Source organism: Lygodium microphyllum, chromosome 17 (genome assembly GCF_053477565.2).
Source record: "Lygodium microphyllum isolate KBCC chromosome 17, Lygodium_microphyllum_v1.1.10, whole genome shotgun sequence".
NCBI lineage: Eukaryota > Viridiplantae > Streptophyta > Polypodiopsida > Schizaeales > Lygodiaceae > Lygodium > Lygodium microphyllum.
This window is the reverse complement of record NC_141151.1, coordinates 27,163,414-27,174,736: the sequence shown is the minus strand read 5'-3', so window position 1 is coordinate 27,174,736 and position 11,323 is coordinate 27,163,414.

Genomic DNA, 11,323 nt, shown 5'->3' with positions numbered 1-11,323 from the left:
TTATGGCTCCATGGATGATCAAGTTGAAGCTATGCTCCGTGGATGACTGTGGCTCCATGAATGTTCACGCTAACAAGTTTGTTGATGCTGGAATAAGGAGGCCAAGGGCTAGGGCTTCATAGCTAAAGCTATGGCTCCATGAATGTTTAAATGATGGGCTTTTCTGATGCTGGAAACACAAGCCGAGTGGAACCTCCTTCCCTGTTCATGCATATACTCAAACTCCAAAAACCTATTCTGATGAATGGGAGTATATAGAATAAACAAGGAAAGAGGGAATTCAGGCTATTCAATGTGTGCTTTATGGCAATCAATAAAAGTGACCAGTGGTAATATAGTCCAATTTGATCTTCTTGATTGTGAAGAGTGAGGTAACTAGCAAATGTCTAGTGAGTGCATGTAGCAGTGGACTAAGTTCAAAGTCTTGGCAATGCATGTATTTTACATTAAAATACATGAACTTTGAGAGTTTCAATGTCATATTGAAACATGCCAAGTCATCCATTTCTTTCCATACATCACCATCCATGCCCTGAAGCTTGACACCATTGCATTTGATTACTTTTACTTGCTTCTTCTGAACTAATACATTATGAATTTATTCTTTCCAGTAAGATTTCTAATTTTTAAATCTCAAATAATGCATTTTTGGAAGTGGATGAAGAAGGCATAATAGTTGCAATAGGTCTTACATACTAAAAATAAACCCATAGATATCATGATGTCACCTCAACATCAACTTTGTATCTCTTTCTTCTTCTCTATTAACACACACAAGTAGACCCCTTGCTTCAAGATAGCAAGTGCACCCCCTAGTTTATAATTCCGCATATTGATCGCTATGTGTCCGCCATTGAGGCCGGCCGAAGAGGCTGAGGAGGCAAAGTCGAGGCGCGGGATTTAAAACAAGGTGCGGATATATTACAACCAGACGGAGCACTTGCCACTGATAACTGGCGACTGGTGACGACTGTACTGACAACTGGAAATTGGCGAGTGACTGGAGACTGTCGATAGCAATGACCTAGCGACGAATGGAAGATGGTTGAGGCATCTGGCGACGATTGGTGATTGGAGACTATCGAGCTATGAGCTGGTGAACTAGAAGAGGGCTGAGGCGACGAGGCAACTACAGTGGTGAGTTGGCAAGGGGAAGAGGGCTGAGGCGACTGCAACGATTGGAAGAGGTTGACTGGTGAGAGGGCTGAGCTAGAAAAGGCACCAAGCAACACTAGCAATGAGAAGAGGGCTAAGGCGCAGGCTGTTGTACAAGGTGCGGATATATTACAACCAGACGGAGCACTTGCCACTGATAACTGGCGACTGGTGACGACTGTACTGACAACTGGAAATTGGCGAGTGACTGGAGACTGTCGATAGCAATGACCTAGCGACGAATGGAAGATGGTTGAGGCATCTGGCGACGATTGGTGATTGGAGACTATCGAGCTATGAGCTGGTGAACTAGAAGAGGGCTGAGGCGACGAGGCAACTACAGTGGTGAGTTGGCAAGGGGAAGAGGGCTGAGGCGACTGCAACGATTGGAAGAGGTTGACTGGTGAGAGGGCTGAGCTAGAAAAGGCACCAAGCAACACTAGCAATGAGAAGAGGGCTAAGGCGCAGGCTGTTGTACAAGGTGCGGATATATTACAACCAGACGGAGCACTTGCCACTGATAACTGGCGACTGGTGACGACTGTACTGACAACTGGAAATTGGCGAGTGACTGGAGACTGTCGATAGCAATGACCTAGCGACGAATGGAAGATGGTTGAGGCATCTGGCGACGATTGGTGATTGGAGACTATCGAGCTATGAGCTGGTGAACTAGAAGAGGGCTGAGGCGACGAGGCAACTACAGTGGTGAGTTGGCAAGGGGAAGAGGGCTGAGGCGACTGCAACGATTGGAAGAGGTTGACTGGTGAGAGGGCTGAGCTAGAAAAGACACCAAGCAACACTAGCAATGAGAAGAGGGCTAAGGCGCAGGCTGTTGTAGGCTATGGCGCAGGCCACTGCTCGACTAGAAGAGGCACAACTTGCTACTTAGCGACTGGGAGAGGAGTTAGGATGATTGGAAGAGGCTATGGTGAACATTTGAGAGGGGGAGAGAGAGAGGAACCTTGAGGAGAGCCCGATCCAAATGCCCATTTGGCCTTGACCTGCCATGCATAAGAAAAGGCCCAATGAAAGAGAGGGAAGGAGAGGGGGGGCCATGAGTAAAAGTGATGGTTGCTCTCTTCCATCATGACAACAAAACTCACATTAAAGCTCATTAAAGTTTGTGTTCCCCAATTGCTTGACTTGAATAGCCCTTGTATTGTGCACTTGTCACCTACATTGGCACATGTTTTCAAGCCAAAAATAAATGTCATTGTTGTAGTGGGATTGTGCCCCTCATGTTGTGTCATATGGAAACATCTCGATGCTTGCTCGCCTTGGCCATGCTGTGCATACCCTACAATTAGTCTATTCCAAGTGACTACATCTTGGACGAGAAGCTCATCCAACACTCATTGTCCCTTTCCCAATGTGCTACACTTGGCATATATATTCACCAAAGCATTTCCATAAATGTTATATTTCTCCAACAACATTAATGTGACAGTGTTCACCTTTAACGAGTGCTCCTACATTGGCACATGCTTTCAATGCACAAATAAGCTGCATCTTATCAAAGCATTTTAGAGCTTCGTCAATGTGACCATTTTTTGCATTTCTTGCAATCAATGTAGTCCAAGAGAATCCATCATGATTCATGAATAATATGTTTGTCAAACTCTTGATGTGCTTTTGCAAGAGCACCACATTTAGCACACATAGTTATTAAAGTTCTTGCAAGTTGCAACATAGGGGCTTCTTTCAAGAAACCCATGTTTGCAAATGACCTCATGTAGCCTTGTGCCCTTCAATAGATCCGTTTACTTTGCACAAGCCTTCATTAGTCCCACAACATGAGGACTAAGTAGTCTTCTTTGGAAAGACAACTCCTTTCTATTGTGAACTACTTTGATCAGTTCATATATATATGTATCGGCAATCCAACCACAAGGTATTTGTTGTCACTTTGTGCTTGAAATCGGAGACCTTGCATTGGCTTGTGGTTGCAGTGGGGCAAAAGAAAAAGCCATGTCTCAATATGAGAGCTCACAAGATTTTATGCTTTGTAGATGTGGAATACATCATAATCAGATTAATTGGGGCAAACTAAGGTTATTGTTGTGATTTTTCCATCGTTGCAAGGGACTTTAATACTTTAATACTATCTCAAGTCCTATAAAATACTTTGCAATAAAGCACTCCAAGACAATGAGACACCACATCTCAAGCAAAAAGCTAGTCCAAGAACTCTTGTGCTTTTGCAAGTGCACCACATTTGGCATACCTATCCACAAGAGCATTTCTGAACACAATCTTGCCCTCCAACATCCACAGTCTAACAATCTCATTATGAGTTTCTAAACCCTTGTCAACTACTCCTATGGCAACACATGCTTTCAATGCATATCTAATCGTGACAATGGCCTCTTCACCATGCCATGGTCAACATATCTAGCCATGAGTGCCTTCCAGGAGAATGTGTTTGCAAACTGATAGCTTATCAAATACTTGTTCTTATTTTGCAAGAGAGTCGCATCTGCCATACATACCAACCATCACACTACTCATAGATAGCTCCTTGTCAAACCCACTCTAAAAAACTTCACCATGCACACGTCATCCTTTATCTAGGCATATGGAACGCCACGACTTCAAGCAAAGGACAAAAGTTACATAATCCACAAACATATCTTGCTCTTGCATCTCCTCAAAACATCGCAAAGCCTTGTCATCCTCATGATTCTCACAATATGCCTTCATCAGATCAGTCCTCCGTGTGATACAACATCTCCTATCAGCATGTTGTTGAAAACATATGACCTTTTGCAATAGAACCATACCTCCCATACATGTCTACCAATGCATTTCCTATTGTAGGATCATTTCCTGAGCCTGAGTTCTTGATCTCAGTATGTATTTCCTAGCCTACTGTCTTAATGCCCCCAAGGTCCCACAAGCTTTCAAATACATGACAAATGTAAAAGCATCTGCATGTATGCTTTGCAGCTAGCATTTTGTAACATCTCAACACTTCTTCACAAGGCCCATGTTCTACATACCTACTGAGCATGGCATTCCATGTGACCACATTTGGAGCTGGTAAATTGTAAAATACTAGCTATGCTTCTGCAAGGGAGTACATTTGTAGTACATGTCCACAAATTTACTGGCCACATACAAATCCCCTTCCAAGTCCCTCAAAATAATATTCTCATAGGAGTAGAAGCCTTTGCATGATTAAATAGTGATTTCATATAGCCTGGGTGTGCTACAGTTGTCATTATAATCAAAATTATAGAAACATGGTAGCCAAATTTTAGAGTGAGTTGCTATTTATACTACAATAGAAAAGCTTATCAGTGAAGGCATATAGTCCAATTTTGTTGAAATCTTACCTTGCTTGGTTTGATGAATGAAGCTGTTCAATGCTAGATGTGGGGGCACACTACTCAATGCAGGACGTGGGGGCACACTGGGTGGTTGGGGCATGCTAGAGGTTGACAAGGTAGGTCGTCCACATAGGCTTTATCCTAAAGAACTGGCTAAGGTAGACCGCACATAGGACTACATAATAGGGAGGGTAGTAGAAAATGATCCGAAGATGATATATTTCCAACCTTGAGAAAACGACATGGTGAATACCGAGTCAGTGTGAAGACCACCAGCACATCAGAAGTAATGCATGACTAGGCAGGGGGAGAGAGAGAAAGAGAGAGAGAGAGAGAGAGAGAGAGAGAGAGAGAGAGAGAGAGAGAGAGAGAGAGAGAGAGATTGGTTTTGAGAAAAGGGGGGAAGACTTTACAAAAAAAGAAAAAAAAAGGAAGAAGAGAGGGGTGTGTGTGTGTTTGTATATGTTTGTGAGAGAGAGAGAGAGAGAGAGAGAGAGAGAGAGAGAGAGAGAGAGAGAGAGAGAGAGAGAGAGAGAGAGAGAGAGAGAGAGAGAGCTTTTAATTCGTGTTTTTTAAATTTTGGGAGAGGGAGTGTATGGATTGATTATCGTATAGAGAGAGGGGGTATTTGTTATGAATCATGATGAAGCAAGATGATATTATGGCACCCATGTAGTGGGTTGTGGATAAATACACGCATGGATCCCGACTCCCCCTATGTGTGCCGGTCATGCTAGTTACGGGTCCATGTTGGCTTTGAGATGGAGAAAGCTAATGCCGCATCTTATCAAAGAATTTTAAAGCTTCATCACATGTAACCATTTTGTGTGTTTCCCTGCAACAATCAGCGTAGTCCAAGAGAATCCATCATGAACAATATATTTGTCAAGAACTTGTTGTGCTTTTGCAAGAGCACCACATTTAGCATACATAGTTATTAAAGTGCTTGCAACATATAGGCTTCTTTCAAGAAACCCCCATTTGCAAATGTCCTCATGTAGCCTTGTGCCCATGAATAGATCCTTTTGCTTTGCACAAGCCTTCATCAGTCCCACAACATGAGTAGTCTCCTTTGGAAAGACAGATCCTTTTCCTCTTGAGGCTCCCCTTTGCTCAATTTAAGTGTAGACATTGATTCAAATTTTTTGACCTCTTCAAAAACCTAGGTTGGATTGTACCTGCAATCCAACCACATAGCATCTACTATCACTTTGTGCTTGAAAACTGAAGACCTTGCATTGGCCGGTGGTTAAAGAGGGGCAAAAGAAAAAGCCATGTCCCTATGAGAGCTCACAAAATTTCATGTTTTGTGTATGTGGAATACATCATGACTTACAATAAAATGTAATGGGGCAAACTAACCTTGCTATTGCAATTGTCCCACTGTTGCAAGGGATCTTTGAACTCGATGTTGTTAGCTTTGGGATGGTGTTGTTGGAGCTTATCATTGGGTGGCAGCTGATCGATTAATCTTTATCAAGATACTTCCAAAGATTGGAGAAGTGCAGAGGAGCACCTAATTTTCATGTTGCACACTATCTTGGTTTTTCATGCTCAATAGCCTTAGGGCCACCATTGCAACTTGCAAGAATGGGTAGCTCACTTCTCCATGTGTGTGTGTGTGTGTGTGTGTGTGTGTGTGTGTGTGTGTGTGTGTGTGCATTTTTCTAGATCTATCTTTCTCTTCCTCTTTCTTCCCTTGCATTTAAATTTTAGACACGTGTAAGTGTGTAAACCTACACAAGAGCATTTAAATTTTAGAGAGAGACCTTCATCTTGGATGTGCCCAGAGCATTTCAAAGCTTTATCATGATGTCCAAGTCCAGATATCGAGCAATTAGGACAATCCAAGAGACTACATGTGGTGCTATAAGCTTTTTTTGAACACTTCTTGTACTTTTACAAGCGTAGCACACTTAGCATACATGCTCCCTAATGCAATGCCTAGCACAAAATCACCATTTTTCTATTAGCCCCAACCTATGAACCTTAGATTGTAACACACTTATCTCATATCCACATCAAACCTTATCAACTCACACTTAAATAAAAGTACGGTGGCAACACTACATGGTAATATTCATTATCTAAGGAGAAATGCATTCAAAATTGTGATGGCATAATCCAGAAATAGAAATCTAGCTCATAAAATTTGTCTCTTGTGAATCTTTGAACTCACCCACATTCTCTTGCCTATCATCGTTTCCATTTGTATAGTCAAAATCTACATAAACATTCTCTTGCCTATCATCATTTCCATTTGTATAATCAAAATCTACATAAACATTACTCTTTGGAAAATAAGATGCAATGTTGCTTTGGAGTAACTACATAACATTTCAAATGCCATTTTTGCTATTGTTGTCATTCCTTATATCCAACAAGAGGCACTTGAGAGAGTACACCACGTTTCAAGATGATCAGCAAATGGCATCAACATGATCATTTCTTTTGCCATGTATAAGAGTTACTCACTTGAAATGAGCTCCTACACTCCAAGGCCAATAGGAAGCATATGTAGAAGATATTTCTGTGTTTGATCACAAAGAAGCCATGGAGTTACTATCATTATGAGAACATTATGGGTTCACAAACCTATGAATCAATAGTCATGCAAGGTTTTTTCACATAAAGATTAGACTTGTAAATGCTTTTACTCGGCTTTGTGCACCTAGGTCGGTGCTTCGCACCTAAAGTACAACTTCTAGCCCTCGGCCCACATTGCTAGCTCTAAAAGTCTTCAACATCTCTTGCTAGACTTATCACCTATAAGCCTTTTTCTTTTGTGTCAAATTTCTCTTTCCCTCATCCACAAGTGACTTATAATAAAAAATTAATACCACTACGTATACAAATATCATTAAAAAAGGTAATATCCGAGTACCTCTATCTTGTTGAGCTGCTTGGAAAACTAGCTACACCTATTTTGGTTCCTAGACCATGTAGTGACTCATGAGTTTCACTTGCACCATGTACTATAAATGCTTGTGTTCACACAACTATCACCCTAGCATAGAGCATGAATCTCGATTCTACTAAGGTGTTACTCAACTTAGCTTGAAATATGTGCATAAGAAGGTTGTTCCCTAGTACTCCACAAAATTTTGTCTCAATCCAAATGGCCAATGTGGAAAAAATGATGGACATCCTAAAAATCAAGTCCTCATGCGCTTGCTTGTGAACCACATGCCTATACATATTGAAGGATGCCCCATGCAACTACTAGTCATGACAAGTTGTACTAAAGATGTTGCCCAAGAAGAATGTTAGAGCACTTAGGCTTATCCCTAGTTGTGCACTTGCCACAGAAATTCAGGATCAATCCCAAGTCAATGAAATCAAATAAAAATGCAACTCTCAATGCCTGTTTTAGAAGAAATCATATATGCATCGAGTTGACAGTTCTTGTAGGGATTGTCAAATTATGAGCAATATAGAGTAGCAATGTACCACCAAAACAATTCAATTGAATCCAACTCACTGCAACAACATCTCTATTCTCCCCATCATTCTCTAATGTAACCTGGTCTACATCCAAAATTAGAGCATTACCCCCTCTTGTATAAAACCCTACTTGAGAAGGAGTTTCACATAGCTAACCACTTGAGGGTCCCAACCTCTTGATCGATATTGTTACTTATCATTGTGTGTTAGTAGCTCAAACATTCGATTTGAATTTTGGATCCTCTTGTTAAGTTAGGTGGGACCTCCTGAGTGATGGTCCATATCAATTTTACTTCAACTATCTCAAATCTAAGCATCAAAGAGAGACTGTCACATTTATTTAGGACAAAAATATATGCACCTTTATTGATGACTACTGACCAGGATATGCTACTGTTTTCCATAATAATCTCTCAATGCTAGCCGAAGTTGAGCCAGCCCAAGAGTGTTGTTGATTGGTCCTAGTGTGTTGCTGAAATCTTTGGATGTGGAAATGGAGAGAGTCCTTGGCACCTTGCTGAAATTAGCTTGCTCTTGGATAAACCATTCATTGAATAGGAGGCATTATTTTTTCTCAAGTCTATGAAGAGGAGAAGTCCCTTAGCATTTATGGGTTTTAGGTAGAGCTCTCTCTTGCTTTGCAACTTTCAAGATGCATGCTTCAGAGATCTGACTAGCTCAAGTTATTGAACCATGAGTATCTCAAACCTTTTGGTTCTAAGAATTGTGTATATGTATGTATGAATACAAGAGTAGATGTAATGCTAAGTAATGTGTGTGTGTGGACTCTGGAGGGGTGTGTGTGAGTCATGTGTATGAGTATATAAAGAAGGAGCAAGGATAAGTAGTATGTAACATGTGTCTATGTATGTACTATGTGTATGAGTACATATGTACATGTGATGAATGTTTCCATATATATCCTATAACTTATAAATACTATGGCAAATTTAATATATTTCTTTCAATATTTGTTTCGCATGAATGGCGAAAGAGCCTTCAAAATCTCAATATACCTTAGAAATGTTGGCGAATAAAATTTTTTGGAGTTATAACTCAACATACTTGAGTTTTGAAAAAAAAAATCCGAAAAAATAAAAGTATAGCTATTTTGCGACATATAGCCACTAAAAACATCTATGGCCAGTAGCATTCCAAAGACTCATGTGCACTATCTTCAAATACATATTGTGGAAATGTCCACTTTAACTGAGCTAAACATCTTGATGAGCTTTGCCTAATATTTGAAAGATGGATGTAGTATAATATTTCTGGAATCCCCTCAAGTGTCGGTTTTGGGTTAAGCATGGTATAGTCTTGGGCCACATCATGTCAAAATAATGGGATTGCAACTAACACCTACCAACCCGAATGAGGTACAATGCTTCCTTGACCATATCGGGTGTTATTAGTGCTTTATGTCAAACTACATTGCCAATGTGTGACCACTCTGCAAGCTATTGATCACTTGGGCTTGGGTGGAGGAATCCCAAGCTTCTTATGAAGCATTTAAAAAAGCTCTTATGACTGCCCCTATCTTACAAGCCTAGGATTGGATCTTAACATTCTATGTACATGTCGACACCTTAAAAATTGCTATTGGCATGGTGTTATACCTCATGAGTATAATATGGATTTCCTTATGATCTTCCTTGCCACTAGCTCACAAAGTAGAAATGAACTATGCCACCACCAAAAGAGAAGGGTTAGCAATGATTTATGCTATTCAAAAGTTTTGCCATTATTTCCTTGCTATACCTTTCACCTTTTTTGTGGACCATCAGGCACTATTGTACCTTGTAAATGAACCATGTGCCATGAGATGTATCATCAAATGGCTTTTATTGCTATTGGAGTTTGGTTTCTTTATTCAGGTGCACAAGGAAAAATAGCATCTCATTGTTGATCACCTATCATGAGTGACTAGAAACAAGAAGGCTACAGAGTCGATGGTCAACTCCTTGATGCTCATATGTTCCATGTTAACCATAAATCTCAACTCTTTACGACTGACTTCACACCTTATTTGGTTGATGATATGGTCCATATCCTTGAGTAGGACCTACAAAACTATCAATCAAGAAAGATCGACTGATGCATCTCCTAATCAAGGCTCCACCCTACTAATTGATCCATGTCAATTTTGTTGCCTAGGGTGGGATGGTCTTTTAAGGCGGTGTGTATGTGAGTATAAAATTGAGGATGTCTTGTAAGAAGCTCATGGAGACATAGCTAGAGGCCACTTTGAAACCGATAACATATCTTGAAAAGTAGTTTAAACCCAATTCTAGTGGCCCGCTCTCTTTAAGGATGCAAGCAAATTTGTCAAACAATGCGATGAGTGCCAATGCACAAAGTTAATTATTTGAAAGTATAAAATAAACTTACACTAGTAATTGCCTACCAACCTTTTGAGGAATGATGTGTAGACTGCATGGGACCCATTAGTCCAAGTGCAAAATACTCGGAGGCTCAATAAATCATAGTACCCAATTCATGACTAAATGGACTAGGTGAGGGTAACCCATAAAAATGATGCATGAATCATGGTGCGGTTTCTATGGGAGTAAGTTGTCTCACAATTCAATTGGCCCATTGAAATCATCAATGACCAAGGGACACACTTTCTCAACCAAGTGATTGAGCGCATGCTATTAACATTCATGGTCATCTACAGGAAGTCTAGCACTTATTATCCCCACACAAATGGCCAGGAAAAAGCCACAAACAATGTCCTCCTTAGTGTATTGATAGAAACTATCTCAACATTGTGTTCAAACTAGGATCATAAGCTCATGGCAGCACTATGGGCCTATTGAACCCCCTTACAAGATGCCATATGAAAAATCCATTTCAACTTACATACAGCATAGGCACTATCATACCCATAGAATTTTTAGTACCTAGTTTGCACATTGCTAACCAAGAATGTTGGGAAGGCACTAGAGCCTGACAACATTGCCTTAAAGAGCTCAAGCACTTAACTAAAACATGCCTACTAGTCACCCACACCCTGCTTGTTGAGAAAGCCTAATGAAAGGTCTAGTTTGACAGGCATGCCAAGCAATGATTCTTCAATAATGGGATCTCATATTACTCTATTTGATTAAAGGTCACAAGCAAAAGCTAAAATCCAAGGCCTCAACCCTTTCACTTCTGTGTAATTAGTAGGATAGGGAATGCCAAGCTTGAAAGTCTAGACATCCAATCTATTGGCCATTATAATAGGAGTAGAATAAAAAAGTACCATCCACCCAAACAACCTTTCTGTGAATCATCCATGGTGAATAATAAAAGCCCTAGAACAAACTTTCTATGAACCTTCACACAACACTCCTAAAAATAAAGGATCATGAACTCCATCCTTGTTGGCCATTCCTTTTTCACCTACT